The sequence below is a fragment of the Rutidosis leptorrhynchoides genome, chromosome 6, assembly GCF_046630445.1.
Source record: "Rutidosis leptorrhynchoides isolate AG116_Rl617_1_P2 chromosome 6, CSIRO_AGI_Rlap_v1, whole genome shotgun sequence".
NCBI classification, from domain to species: Eukaryota; Viridiplantae; Streptophyta; class Magnoliopsida; order Asterales; family Asteraceae; genus Rutidosis; species Rutidosis leptorrhynchoides.
The window spans coordinates 83,288,546-83,306,026 of record NC_092338.1 but is presented as its reverse complement, the minus strand read 5'-3'; positions in this window follow the sequence as shown (position 1 = coordinate 83,306,026).

Sequence of the window (17,481 nt, the reverse complement as noted above, 5' to 3'; positions counted from 1 at the left end):
AGTGTAAACTGTATTCATACATTCATTTAACCTTGACCAAACCCTGACGATTCACGAACCATTATAATTGGATTGGAAAATATATATATATATATATATATATATATATATATATATATATATATATATATATATATATATATATATATATATATATTACAAAAATATAATATTAACTTAGTCAAAAAAAACGTCCTGATTTAAAATAATATATTTTGATAAACAACGAGTCACTGATTTATAGAAGCAAATGACCACAACGCTCAATTTTATAAGTTACATTTTTTATAAGGTATTTTATTGATGAGTAAGTCAAATTATTAATAAGGGTACACGTCGCGTAACGTAAAAGGCTAGTTTTCTAAACGTACGAAAGTGCGTTCGAAAAACCGAAAGTGGTATACGAGTCGAGTATCAACGTGAGAGTCAACGGACCTAAAATTACAAGTCAACTATGTACATGAATATAATATAATATATATATAATTAATATAAATTATATATATATATATTATATATATATATAATAATATGTAGACAAACAAGAAAACAAAAAAATTGTGAGCTGGATTTTGGAGCCATGCGACCGCATGAGAAATAGGCATAAAACCCATGCGATCGTATGGCAGTCAGAATTCAGAAACATTCTATAAATTGGCCAGTTTGCTCAACACATACACACATATTAATATCTATATTACTCCGTATTATATTTTATATTTATTATTTATATTATTATTATTATTAAGATTAATATTATTATTAATCTTATAATTAGGAGTATTATTATTAGTATTATTATACATAAAATACTACGACGAGGTCATGAGCGAATTTTTTCAAACAAGCCTTCCAAGCGGGATAGAGCTAGGGAAACTATGGGTTATAACTATGGAGGTTATGGGTAATGTTCGTGAGTATTGTTCGCAAGTCAAACTAGTATTTATCATCTCTGTTGCGTCTACGTACTTTTCTGCAATATTGAATCACAATATTGATACGTAAGCATTTATATCTTATCTTTTATATATTAATATTGTATCCATGTCTAGTGCTCGAGTATATATGTTTATGCATGCTTGTATGCTTTAATTTTGTCGTTAGATAGTTTATGATGAATCACGAATTTGATACATATATTATTGATAAAAGGTATATGATATACATGTCATTGAAAAGCTGTCGAAAAATTAATAACTTTTCATTTAGAAATCGTATGTTTTCGATGAACGGATTAAAAGTTATGGTCAACTGAATTATAATTAACATTAATTGAAATTGCTTTTGAATCTGTAATTGATATTTAAACAACTTGTTTATAAGATTGATAAATTAGATTTTCAAATATTACTAATCGAGTAAATGAATTTTTATATAAGGCACGTCTCGTCTTGTTGAACAATTGTCAAAGTTGACTGTCTTATCATGTTTTAAAGCTTTATAAACACTATAATATGATTTTTCAAGTATTGGAAAACTATATGAAAATCATGTTCGATTGCCATGATAATTCAAATATAATATAGCCCCTGAAATAAATAATATTTTGAGTGTGATAAACTATAAATTCGTTCAATTATCAAGACTTATACTATGTTAATAAACATGTATAGATTTAAAGATCATATTGGGCCAGGTTGACTTTTGAGATGACTTTTGTTAAACTTCTGCATGTCGGTCTCGAGCATTAGGATTGTGATACACTATGACCCAATCTAGTTTATTAGACATGTATTGACAAACATATGTTCTCTAGGTTGAGATCTACGGTTAATCTTGCATTCCGAATTACGGTCACTTTTTGATGAATGACCTTACGTGCTGCTAAGGTGAGTTTCATTTGCTCCCTTTTTAAATGCTTTTGCAATATATATTTTTAGGCTGAGAATACATGCACTTTATTTTAAACAATGGACACAAGTACATACTAAATTCTATACTGAGTTTGAACCGAAAATCCCTTAGCTTTGGTAACTAGTAACTGCCGGTTATAAGAACTGGTGGGTGCGAGTAGTAGTATATGGATCCATAGAGCTTGATATCCCCGTCTGAGCTAGAGCACTAGCCTTTTAATGGACGTATGCTATTTGAGAAGCTTACACGTTGGTTTGCGTGTATTATTAAGATGATTATACAAAGGGTACAAATTATATATACGTTAAGTTTAGTTACCAGGGTGCTCAATTTCGTAGAATATTTTGATAAACATTTCTGGATGGAACAACTGAAATCTTGTGATCCACCTTTATATACAGATTATGCGCAATAATAAAACTATGAACTCACCAACCTTTGTGTGGACACTTTTAAACATGTTTATTCTCAGGTTTCTAGAAGTCTTCCGCTGTTTGCTTATACGTTATACAAGCTATGTGCATAGAGTCATAGATGCTTTATTCAAGAAAACTTTGCATTCACAAAATCATCACCATGTATCTTATTTTGACTGCATTGTCAACGGATGTAGTATTGTAAACTATTATATACGGTGATTGTCTATACGTAGAAATCATCAGACATCGAAAACCTTGGATTTATATATTCATTTATGGTGTGTGTAAGACCATTTAAGATTATAAGAAAACGGAAGCGTGTAATTACCAATTTACTTGTTTAATCTTTAAACCAATTAAAGCTAAATCCCACAAGGATCAAGTTATGAAATTATGCTTACAAATTAACAAGAAAGGAAAGAGTTTTATACCTCCTTAAAACAAGTTTAAGGGCTGTCCAAAATGGTAGTAAGATGATGAACAAATGTGTAGAACTTCAAGCCTTTGATCCTCCAACACCACCCTTAAGTTAGCTAGACTTTATAACCTTAACACCCTTGTTAATCTAGCTTGAAACCCACTTCCTTTGAACCCAAAAATCTGGACAGCAAACTCTTCAAGAGATGATGTTGAATGCAAGTTTCAAAAGCATGAAACCTCAAGAGATTATACCCCAAACTATGCACCAACACCCTAGCTATTGGTTAGGATTTATTACACTTGAATTTCACTTGTTAATGAGCTTGAACAACCCTTTGTTTCAGCCCTTAACCACGTTTTTGGACAGCCACATGGGGCTGGAAAAACTGAGCAGTTTGCAAGCTTATTGATGTGTTTTAATGCATGTGTGTGTGTAGAACACTATGTCTTGGTCTTGGTTAAGCATGGGTGGTCACTAATAAACAATTGCATGCTTATTACAACTCCCATGTCACTCACATTACCATGTTATTATATAAAGTAGTTGTTAAAAGACTGATTTGTGAAATCAGTTTTTATAAAACTTAATTTTATAAAACTCATTTTATAAGCTTGCATATTTGTTATGTATATTTTACAAAACCAATTTATAAAATGTAACATAACTTAATTAATTATTTAACCTATAAATAATTAAATCCTTATATAAATTATTCCATAATTTATATATACATATCAAGTGTTAATAATTTAGAAACCATTTTCTAAAATTCAAGTGTCGCGTATTTAATCAACGAACCAATCGCTAAGATCAAATACGAATAAGGTGTCGGTAAGTTTGCTATTGGGTATGACCCGACTTGGATCATAACCTATTAGCCACATTAATTTAATATGTCTCTCGGGCATATGAAATACCTTCAATCTCCCACTTGCACGAGAAACATAAGAAATTAATGCAAGTGATGGATACAGCCTAACACACCGTCCACCACCCCCAATATGTTATGACTTTGTGCCATTCAATAACATCATCCTTTTTGAGTACCCAACTCGAATTGATATATAGGTGAATCTTTTCATTATATCCTTTAATCCTAGATGTCATGTCAAATCCAAGAGATACAGAGTGACCACTCTCTTTTAGATTTAACTTTATCAGGCCTTAGACATCTGACTCTCAACGAATAAGAGGGACAAATTCCATCTTGACTACATACGTCCTAGATACACACTTTGCATTATACCTGAGCTCTTCCTTATGTACTACCATATTTCAGAATAGCGAAGGAAAGAATCAAGGCATAATACTCGGTGAATATTAGGACCCAATATGTATCTCAGGTCAGAGGATACTATGATATTCGCCTTTACTCAAGATTACATGTGATCAACCACAAAGGCTCCATATAGTAAGTCTTGAGAGCGGGTCTTCCAATATTTGTATCCCACAAATATCTATGAACCTTGGTAGCAACCTAGCCCTACATTCATTCCGTGAATGTATACCAATCCAAGTTCATAATAGTCTAAACCTCACACTCATTCCCATAAATGTGATCGACTACGGAATTTAGAATAATGTCTTATTCATGGATAAAATATGCAAAATGGGAACATAACTCAAAATAAACTAACCAATAATTATATTAATGAGTTTGAACCAATTCGTTCCATTACAATACTTAAAACAGATCATGACCAATCACTAGAATATCGAAGCCCTAATGCACTAACATGCCCTTCATGTTTTGCTCCATGTAAGAGCTTCGTGAGTGGATCCGCTATATTAAGATCTGTGTGAACCTTGCGAATACATATCTTTCCTTTTTCAACTTCATCCCTTATGTAGTTGAATCTCCGCTCAATGTGATGGGTCTTTTGGTGAGCACGAGGTTCCTTGATTTGAGCAATCACACCCTCGTTATCACAAAAGATCTCAAGAGGGTCCTGAATGGAAGGGACCACTACTAAGTCGTCGATGAATTTCTTCATCCATGCAGCTTCCTCAGCTGCCAATGGGACGGCGATGTATTCTGATTCTGTAGTGAATAAAGCAACAACATTCTATTTTTAACTCTTCCAAGGGACCGCACCTTCAGTTTGGAAGCTCGCGTCCACGTAACCTTTTACAGCGAGTTCCTCCTCACCAGACCCGTATATATGAAACATATCCTTAGTCCTTCTAAGGTATTTCAATATACTTTTAACCGCAGTCCCATGACTAATTCCCGGGTTATTCTGGTATCTACTTGTCATTCTAAGAGCGCATGACACATCCGTTCTAGTGCATATCATCGCATACATGATTGACCCAATAGCAGACGCATATGGGACATTCTTATGCTTTCTTGTTCATCTTTCGTGGTGGGGCACTGAGATGAACTGAGAAACGCCCCTCTTTGAAAAGGTACCAAACCTTTCTTAGAGTTTACTTCTTGAACCTTTTCAAGCCTTTTTAATGTATGCACTTTGATTCAAACCTATCAATTTCTTGGATCTATCCCTGTAGATCCTAATCCCAAAATGTATTGTGCTTCTCCAGTATCCTTAATGGAGAAGCAGCTACTTAGCCAAGTCTTAACTCCTCGCATTTGCTGAATATCATTCCCAAATAATAATATATCATCCACATATAGTACAAGGAACATGACAGTACTCCCACTAGCTTTCTTGTATACACAAGCGTCATCACCGTTATTAATGAAGTCAAATTTCTTGACTTCCTCATTAAAACGATGATTCCACATTATCGATGCTTGTTTTAATCCGTAGATTGATTTCTTTAACTTGTATACTTTATTCGGATATTTCAGATCAACAAAACCTTTAGGCTGAACCATATAGACATCTTCCTTAAGATATCCATTTAGTAAAGCAGTTTTGACATCTATTTGCCATATCATAAAATCATAATGAGAAGCAATGGCAAATAATATCCTAATAGACTTTAGCATCACCACGGGTTTAAAAGGTTTCATCATAGTCAATTCCTTGAGTTTGAGTGAAACCTCTTGCTATAAGTCTAGCCTTGTATGTATCCAAGTTTCCATGTATGTTGGTTTTCTCCTTGAGAAGCCATTTACAATCAACTAGCCTAGAGCCAGGAGGTTGCGTAACAAGTTCCCAAACTTGGTTGTCATACATGGATTGCATCTCAGATTTCATGGCTTCCTGCCATCTATCTTTATCAATCCTTGATAAAGCATCTTGGTAGTTTGTTGGTTCATCCAAATCAACCGTATAGCAACCATCTATGAGAAACCCATATCTCTCAGGAGGATTGCTAATCCTACCAGATCTACGAATGTCTTGTGTATTTTGATCATCCATTTGATCACTATCAACATTTTCATGTTGTGTGCTAGTGTTAACTAATTGTGTATCATCTACTTGATCTTGAACCTCTTCAAGATCTATTTTCCTTTCACTATTTCCTTCCATTAGGAACTTAGTTTCAAGGAATTCCGCCTTCCGAGCAACAAATACATTCTGCTCGGATGGATCATAGAAATAGTATCCCATATCATCCTTGGGATATCCTATGAAGATACACTTCGTGGATCGAGTATTCAACTTATTAGGGACGTAACGCTTAGGATAAGCTTCACATCCCCATACCTTTAAGTATGATAGAGATGGAGGTTTTCCAAACCACATCTCATGAGGAGTTCGTTCCACTTTCTTGGTTGGGGCTATATTTAAAATACGAGCCGCGGAGCTTAGACAATAACCCCAAAATGATAAAGGTAACGAGCTTCTTGCCATCATAGATCGAACCATATCCATTAGGGTTCGGTTCCTCCTTTCGGACACTCCATTAAGTTGGGGTGTTCCTGGTGGAGTAAGTTGTGAGATAATCCCACAACTCCTAAGATGATCTTGGAAGGCATCGCTTAGGTATTCACCTCCTCTATTGGTACGAAGTACCTTGATTGTCTTATTGAGTTGATTTTGTACTTCGTTTTGATATTCCTTGAATACTTCAAAAGTTTCGTCCTTGTGTCTTAATAAGTAGACATATCCGAAATGACTGAAGTCATCAATGAAAGTAACGAAGTATCTTTCACCATTCCTAGCTATGGGCTTAAAGGGTCCACATACATCCGAATGTATTAATCTCAATAAGTCCTTAGCCCTTTCATAGGTCCCTTTGAAAGGTGCTTTAGTCATTTTGCCTTGCAAACAAGATTCACATACATCAAACGAGTCTAGTTCATTTGATTTCAAAAGTCCATTCTTTTGAAGTGTATGCATTCGATTCTTGTTTATGTGACCAAGGCGACAATGCCATAAATAGGAATCACTCAAATCCCTTTTGAGTTTCTTGGTGTTTGCATGGTATATTGAGCTATTGTATGATGTGTCATCATGAACCAATTCATAAATTCCATTTGAAGGCGTAGCCTTAAAATAGAATACATTATCCAAAGAAACATGGATATCATCATTAATGAAATTAAGATTAAAACCATATTGTTTCAAACGGGAAACAGAAATAATGTTTCGTGTTAAATCAGGTGCATACAAAACATTTTTCAATATAAGCTCCAAACCACTTGGTAGCTTTAAAACAAAGTCTCCTTGAGCTTTTACGTGCACCTTTGCACCATTTCCCATGTAGAGACTTGTTGTTCCCGCATTTAGTTTACTTCTTATGAACCCTTGCAATGAATTGCAAATATGAGTTCCACATCCTGTGTCTAATACCCATGTATTAGAAGAAGTAATACTAAGCTCAACGTATATCTTGTATACATTACCTGAGGTTTGCCCTGCATCCCTCTTTGCATTCAACTCCTTTAGGTAGACCGGGCAGTTGCGTTTCCAGTGACCTATCACACTGCAACCATAGCACGGATCTTCCTTGGGGTTTGCTTGTCTGGCAACCTTTTGCCATTTAGTGTTGTTGGTTGGGGAAACCATCTTACCTTTTCCTTTGCCCTTGTAGGTGGGTCCTTTCTTCTTATCCACCTTTGGCTTAGAAGAGGATTCATCCTTGGATCCACCTTCTTTGATCATGAGCATGGGTGAAGCCTTTTTACCCATGCTTGATTCATCCGTCCTTAGTATGACATGTAATTCGCCAATGCTCTTATCCCAATCATTCATGCTGTAATTCAACACGCATGTGTCAAACCTTTTGACAAAGAGTTGAGGATAAGGTCCGTGGTTAATTCATTTGACACGGGACTGTTGAGACGGTGCAATCAATCAATAAGGCTTTTCATCTTTAGTACATAAGATGAAATGGATTGGGAGTTATTTTCTTTTCTGAGGATAGACCTCAATGATAGGTTATTAAAGTTGATTGGTGCGTTTGGAATGTTGTTGTTTGTTATTGGCGGCCATCTACAAAATTTGACAAAGTTTGTTTAAGAATTGATTTATAATTTAACAATCAATACCCTTTTAGTTTAATTGATCCATGTTAAATTTTAGAATCCAACGGTAAACCAAATTTCGGTTAGGTGACCTTTATCCCGTTATTTGATTTAGCTAGGTAGTCATTCCATGACAATTGCAATCCTTTTGCAACTTCTAAGGTATGGGATCATGCAATCCTTTTGCATGGCATATTTATCCCATCAACGCCTATTTGTTCCTCACGCTTCGGTGACCCTAAGTTCATGATTCCCAAATCAAGTTGTCCTACTTGTATAAACGTGTAAACTTAACGTACAGGTGGTTAGGTGACCTTTATCCCACAAGCATGTCAAATTCACCTTAACCACATTAGTTTGTTCATGACGGTTAGGTGACCTTTATCCCATCATGAGTTCCCTAACATGCTTAAGTGTCACACAAAAGGATGGCGTTAAACTTGTTTTCCTTGTTTGTAAAAGGGATTTTAAGTTTTCATTAATTCTAGTTTGAGAAAACTTTTATGCCATACACCAACATGCATTTAGTGTATGGTACATTTGAAAATCCATTTTTCATGTCATGTAATAATTCAATTTTATTACTTTGATATAAACCATTTTATATGTGTAATCCTTTCTTGTTCTTAATAACCATTTATTAAGGTCTTTAGTTGCTTTTAATTTAACCAATTAAATTGTCGTTTTGCATGTCATTAATACGTCTAATTTAACCAATTAAATTTTAGTTTTGTTTGTTGTTAACTTGTGTGATTAACTTGTAGCATACAAACATACAATCCACAATCATACAAGAAATTAAAACAACCACGCATGCAAAACAAATGTTCACAATCAAGCCTTTTGGTAGACATTTTGTTTAGCCGAAAACAAAATGCCACCGGTCAATGGGTAAAACACAAAGTAAGAGGTTTTAACCTCCCACTTAACCTTGCATCCACATGCTTCTTGTGTTCTTCCTTGTGATGTTCATGCATCTTCATCTTGTTACAAAATATATCCTAATACATTTTGTCTAGAAAATGAAAATACAACCTAATCTATTTTACATGCCAAATATAAAATAAATTACATAACCAAAATTAATATTACATACCAAATGAATAATTAATTTTACAAACCAAATTGAATGAATATTACAACCATATCAAAATAATAAATCAACCAAGCAAATATCCATTCAAACACACATGCAAACATCATAAGGTCAAGGCATTGATTGTGAACTTAAACATACAACAAAATTGACCAATTTGCAAGTTCCAAACCCATTTGGAACTCTTCCTAAAATCGGCCAACTATACCAACCCTCCCAAACCCGAAAATTTTTTCATTCCATATTCATGCATGTACTTAGAATGCAAATTTAGTGGGTTTAAAGACTACAATTCGAAGCATATTTCAACAACTTCGGCTCTAGATACCATTGTTGTGATTTAACAAGTTCATATATCTTAAAACCATTTAAGATTATAAGAAAACGGAAGCGTGTAATTACCAATTTACTTGTTTAATCTTTAAACCAATTAAAGCTAAATCCCACAAGGATCAAGTTATGAAATTATGCTTACAAATTAACAAGAAAGGAAAGAGTTTTATACCTCCTTAAAACAAGTTTAAGGGCTGTCCAAAATGGTAGTAAGATGATGAACAAATGTGTAGAACTTCAAGCCTTTGATCCTCCAACACCACCCTTAAGTTAGCTAGACTTTATAACCTTAACACCCTTGTTAATCTAGCTTGAAACCCACTTCCTTTGAACCCAAAAATCTGGACAGCAAACTCTTCAAGAGATGATGTTGAATGCAAGTTTCAAAAGCATGAAACCTCAAGAGATTATACCCCAAACTATGCACCAACACCCTAGCTATTGGTTAGGATTTATTACACTTGAATTTCACTTGTTAATGAGCTTGAACAACCCTTTGTTTCAGCCCTTAACCACGTTTTTGGACAGCCACATGGGGCTGGAAAAACTGAGCAGTTTGCAAGCTTATTGATGTGTTTTAATGCATGTGTGTGTGTAGAACACTATGTCTTGGTCTTGGTTAAGCATGGGTGGTCACTAATAAACAATTGCATGCTTATTACAACTCCCATGTCACTCACATTACCATGTTATTATATAAAGTAGTTGTTAAAAGACTGATTTGTGAAATCAGTTTTTATAAAACTTAATTTTATAAAACTCATTTTATAAGCTTGCATATTTGTTATGTATATTTTACAAAACCAATTTATAAAATGTAACATAACTTAATTAATTATTTAACCTATAAATAATTAAATCCTTATATAAATTATTCCATAATTTATATATACATATCAAGTGTTAATAATTTAGAAACCATTTTCTAAAATTCAAGTGTCGCGTATTTAATCAACGAACCAATCGCTAAGATCAAATACGAATAAGGTGTCGGTAAGTTTGCTATTGGGTATGACCCGACTTGGATCATAACCTATTAGCCACATTAATTTAATATGTCTCTCGGGCATATGAAATACCTTCAGTTTCAACAAGTCTATTAACTATTAATCCAGTTCCGTGTCCGGTAAAATGAACAATTATTGGTATTTATAGATATCCCGCCCACCGTGCACAGTCAAGCGTATGTGGTTATATATTAATATGTCAAATCATAAGTCTATATATTAAATTAACGAGGTATCATTTAGTTAATATAAAGCTCATTAATAGCCCATAGTCTAATTTCCACAAGTGTCGTTCTTTTGTCCAAACCCCAATTATGGTACAAAGCCTAATTACCCAATTTTAATATTTAGCCCAACATCACGATTACTTCGTATTAAATAAGCATAATAATAACTTACCTACGAGACATTAATTTAAAAATAACATTAACCATAACTTACAGTGATTAAAAATAGCGTAGCGTTACACGGATAGAATTTCGACTTATACCCTTACAACATTCGCTAACATACCCTTATTATTAGAATTAAAATTAAAATAAAAATTATAATATATATATATATATATATATATATATATATATATATATATATATATATATATATATATTATACGAGTGAGATAGAGAGAAAGATATATGGATGTTATATTTGCTCAAAAACTGCAAAATTTATAGATGTGGCCTGTCACCTACTGCCATGCGATCGCATGAAATATGTACTTCCAGGCCATGCGATCGCATGGTCACTTTTTCTAGCTCACAAGAGTTTGTTTCTTTCTTTGCCGACGTTTATAATATATAATATAATATATATATTAATTTTAAGAATTAATTATATATTATATTATATTCATGTGCATAGTTGACTCATAATTTTTAGTCCGTTGCGTCGAGCGTTGAGAGTTGACTTTGGTCCCGGTTCCGGATTTTTGAACGTCCTTGCGTATAATTTAATATCTTGTACTTTGCATTTCGCATCTTGTACTCTAGTAATTTTGAGACGTTTCTTTTCAATAATTGGAACCACTTTGATTGTATTTTGTACTTTTGAGGTTTTTGGTCGTTTGCGTCTTCAATTCGTCGAATCTGTCTTTTGTCTTCACCTTTTATTATTTAAACGAATATCACTTGTAAATAGAACAATTGCAACTAAAAGATTGTCTTTATTGAGGGATAATGCTATTAAATATATGTTCATTTTTAGCATTATCAACAGCTATTCCGATATGGATATTCACCTGAACTCCGAAGACAGTGTAACCGGAATGGATCAACCAATTAGCCATCATCTATTCTGGATGAATTGGGGATGGGTTCGTAGCCTACTTAGTCATTGTAGACAAGAAGAAGGTGATCCCTTCCATCCACCACATTTCCCTCTTGGCGAAGAACCTGAAGCACTTACCGGTGAACCTATCCGAAGCACCATTTTCTCTCTCATTTCCAGAGTTTCTCGTCATGATTATATACTATCTCAGATTCTGGATCTTATTCATCCGCTCGTCCGAACCAACAATCATCCCGGTGTAATAGAAGAAGTCAACGAGCTTCGCGCTCGGGTAGTGGCTTTGGAGAATGTGGTGCAAAGGTTACAAGCACCAGCAGCAGCGCCGGCAGCAACAGTACCACCATCAGCAACACCAACAGTACCATCACCACCAACAACAACAACATCCGTATCCCACACCTCAACATCACAATCTGTACCTCGAACATCAACGTCATACGCACCATAGATACCAAGGAATACCAACAACAACAAACGATGAAGTATTGATTCATAACTTCATCGAAGAAATATTCTGCAGAGAATATGTAGTTTCTAAAAGTTTTAGAGATTATATATTCTAGTTCTAGTCGAAAATCAGATGAGATTAATATTATGTTAACTCATTAAAATCATGATTACATCTAAAGAAAATATATATGTAGGTGTGACGATCGCTCCAAATCCATATGGACGAACACGTCATTCATCGATTTCATTGCGAGGTATTTGACCTCTATATGATACGTTTTGTAAACATTGCATTCTTTTTAAAAGGCACACCATAAATGAATATTTAAATCAAAGGTTTTCGACATCTGATGATTTCTACATATAGACAATCACCGTAAATAATAGTTTACAATAGTACTTCCATTGACAATGCAGTCAAAATAAGATACATGGTGATGATTTTGTGAATGCAACGTTTCCTTGATAAATATGCCATGTAAGACTCCATGCACATAGCTTGTCTAACATATAAGCAAAAAAGCAGAAGACTTCTAGGAACCTGAGAATAAACATGCTAACAAGTGTCAACACAAAAGTTGGTGAGTTCATAGTTTTAGTGTTTCGCATAATCTGTATATAAAAGTGGATCACAAGATTTCAGTTGTTTCATCCAGAAACGTTTATCAAAATATTCTACGAAATTGAGCACCCTGGTAACTAAACTTAACGTATATATAATTTATACCCTTTGTATAATCATCTTAATAATACACGAAAACCAACGTGTACGCTTCTCAAATAGCATACATCCGTTAAAAGGCCAGTGCTCTAGCTCAGACGGGGATATCAAGCCCTATGGATCCATATACTACTACTCGCACCCACCAGTTCTTATAACCGGCAGTTACTAGTTACCAAAGCTAAGGGATTTTCGGTTCAAACTCAGTATAGAATTTAATATGTACTTGTGTCCATTGTTTAAAATAAATTGCATGTATTCTCAGCCCAAAAATATATATTGCAAAAGCATTTAAAAAGGGAGCAAATAAAACTCACATTAGCAGCACATAAAGTCGTTCACCGAAATGTGACCGAAACATGGAATACCAAATAACCGTAGATCTCAACGTATCAAATTGAGATTCAATATTGTAGGAAAGTACGTAGACGTAACAGAGATGATAAACACTAGGTTTGACTTTACGAGCATACCCTTGAACCATACCCATAATTTCCATAACTATAACCCATAATTTCCTTAGCTCTGCCCCGCTCGTAAAACTCGTTTTTAAATTACTCGAACAGCACTCCATCGTAGTATTTTATGTGTAATACTAATACTACTAATAATTATAATAAGATTAATAATAATATTAATCTTAATAATAATAATAATAATAATAATAATAATAATAATATATGTTTAACGAGAGATTGAGAAATGAGGTAGATAGATTGAAGTAGGTTGATCGAGCAATGCATGAATCATATCATTATTATATATATGTCATATATATATATATATATATATATATATATATATATATATATGTGCAACTTGAATAATATAATATAATACTAATAATAGTATAATAATAATGAAAGGAACGTGTTGAAATATTTAGCAACCATGAATTTGGATGTTAGTAGTCGACATCCTAATTATTCGGGTATTGTTTCGTGCTCCGTTGAAAATCAGTGGCGGATAAAAAGTACACAGAAAAATCTCAAATTTTTATATTAATTATCTTTATTTATTTCAGTCATTATGGTATAAAATTCGATCATTAATTTATTAAATAAAGATTACATCAACTGTCCCACTCAATTTTGGGTAAAATATAAAAAGTGTTAAAATTTAATAACTAGATTCTAAATACATTTTTTAGTAAGCCTAAAATTTATTGAACTCATTTTCGGATCACCGTTTATTTTAAAATCATATAAGTTTGATTTTAACTTACTTAATATCGATCGAATGACAATTGAGCGTTATTGTCGCTTACAAATTAAATTCAAAACTATATATATACACAATATACATAAACACGTTTTAAATACACGTTGTAAGTTATTTATATCTATCAACCAATATTCCAACTCACGTTATTTAAACAAAGACATTCTAAATAATCAAGTTCTATTATATTGAAAAGCATTTTCGCACGTTTGAAAATAGAACAATCGAATATTATGAAATTCAATTCTCCACTAACATTTGTCTAACACTCGTTAAGTGACACTTTGTTCTCACTTGTAAATTACTTTACCATTTATTTCGAATACCGTTAAACATGAATGATTTCCCAAATCAACGTGGACCTTACAACAGAGACCCGTAATAATATCATAATCATTATAAGGCCTGATAAATATCTTTTAATTCAATCGTTTGGCATTCTCTTTTAATTTCGTAGTTAAATATATCAATCAGATAATCAAACCAACAATTTTTAATGCACAATATCATATACTCAACATTTTATTACGTTTTCAAGTTATAGTATATGTATCTATTTACATATAATTGTTCGAGAATCGTTGAGAACAATTGAAGGGTATTTGAATAGTTCAAAAATTTTGAGGTTTAACTTTACAGACTTTGCTTATCGTGTTGGAAACGTTAATCATACAAGATTAAGTTTAAATTTAGTCAGAAATTTCCGGGTCATCACAGTACCTACCCGTTAAAGAAATTTCGTCCCGAAATTTGAGTGAGGTCGTCATGGCTAACAATAAAAATATTTTCATGACGAGTATGAGTCGATAAATAGAGTATTATCACCGTTGAATAATATGGATAAAACAATCCAATTACTCGAAGCGTATAAGGGAAGTTATTGTAATAGAGTGAAGATGAGTAAATACATGTTCACCTTAGCTGGTGACGTAGTCACGGTTGATTTTCCGAATTTAAGGAATAGAAAATCTTCATAATCTAAATAAGATTTGATTCTTTGGAATATAAGGAAATTAAGATTTCCTTTGATTAAATGCGTAATCTACCTCGATTGCTATGTCTGATATTTTGCTATAAATTGACCTCTTCCGTTTCATTTATTTTCACCACTCCTATAATCTTCTTCCTTATTTAATACTTCTTAATAGATTGTGAAAATGCTTCATCCAGTTCTGATTCTTGATATACTCCTAACTTTCATATCTATCATTCTTCTTTTTCATCTGCCGCCGGAGGAATCTATTCACTTTTACTATACTCTTGGCTTTATAGTGTTTTTAGTTCTCCCGTGTCTTTACGTTGCAATACTTATTGATAATCATGGTTTGTAATTTATGTGTTTTTATCGGGCTTTATATTCTCCGTTATATTTCGAAGCTTCATGCTTTTGTTCTATCTTCCCGCCTTCAAGTCAAGCGAATAATGGTCTAGAATTCGTAGGTATAGATTTTGAAATGAACATAGTTAATGTTCTAAGAAGGGAATTGTAATGGCACGATCTTGATTTGTCAAATTACCAGAATATCCGGAAAAGACCGAATCATCAAGAAAAGTATTTTCTTGATACATTTAGAGATTAAATTGAATGAAAGAGTTATGTAACATGGTTCATGATGAGGGTGTGATCTGTGAACCTTTATCACGTTCCATTAGAAACTCAGCATGACTTACTATAATATAATCACGTTGATCAAGTGTCATTATATTATACTAACTCATGCTGGTAATTTAACAAATCAAGATCGTACTGTGACGATCGCTCCAAATCCATATGGACGAACCCATCATTCATTGATTTCATTGCGAGGTATTTGACCTCTATATGATACGTTTTGTAAACATTGCATTCTTTTGAAAAGGCACACCATAAATGAATATTTAAATCAAAGGTTTTCGATATCTGATGATTTCTACATATAGAAAATCACCGTATATAATAGTTTACAATAGTACTTCCGTTGACAATGCAGTCAAAATAAGGTACATGATGATGAAATGGTGAATGCAACGTTTTCTTGAAAAATATGCCATATAAGACTCCATGCACATAGCTTGTCTATCATATTAGCAAACAGCGGAAGACTTCTAGGGAACCTAAGAATAAACAATGCTAACAAGTGTCAACACAAAGGTTGGTGAGTTCATAGTTTGTATGTTTCGCATAATCTGTATATAAAGATGGATCACAAGATTTCAGTTGTTTCATCCAGAAACGTTTATCAAAATATTCTACGAAATTGAGCACCCTGGTAACTAAACTTAACGTATATATAATTTGTACCCTTTGTATAATCATCTTAATAATACACGCAAACCAACGTGTACACTTCTCAAATAGCATACGTCCGTTAAAAGGCTAGTGCTCTAGCTCGGATGGGGATATCAAGCCCTATGGATCCATATACTACTACTCGTGCCCACCAGTTCTTATAACTGGCAGTTACTAGTTACCAAAGCTAAGGGATTTTCGGTTCAAACTCGGTGTAGAATTTAGTGTGTACTTGTATCCATTTTTAAAATAAAGTGCATGTATTCTCAGCCCAAAAATATAGATTGCAAAAGCAATTAAAAAGGGAGCAAATGAAACTCACCTTAGCAGCACATACAGTTGTTCATCGTAATGTGACCGAAACTCGGTATATCAAAGAATCGTAGATCTCAACCTAGAGAACATATGTTGGTCAATAAATTTCTATCAAGCTAGGTCAGGTCATAGTGTATCACAATCCTAATGCTCGAGATCGACATACAAAAGTTATCCAAAGTCGTTTCAAAAAGTCAATTTTGACAATAGTTTAATAAAATGAGACTTGCCTTATATAAAGATTCATTATAAACTGTTTAACGACGAAATTTAGCATACAAGCATGTATAAATATATATACTCGAGTACTAGACATGGATACACTATTAATATATAATAGATAAAATATAAGTACTTACGTATTAATATTGAGATTCAATATTGTAGGAAAGTACGTAGACGTAACGGAGATGATAAACACTAGGTTTGATTCATAAATATATCCCCGAACATTACCCATAACCTCCTTGGCAATAACCCATAATTTCCTTAGCTCTATCCCGCTCGTAAAACTCATTTTTAAAAGTGACATGCTCATAACCTCGTCGTAATATTTTATGTATAATATTACTAAAAATATTAAGATTAGTAATAATTTAATAATATAATAATAATAATAATAATAATAATAATAATAATAATAATAATAATTTAAATAAAATAAATACGGAGTAATAAGTGTGTGTAAACTGAGCAAAAACG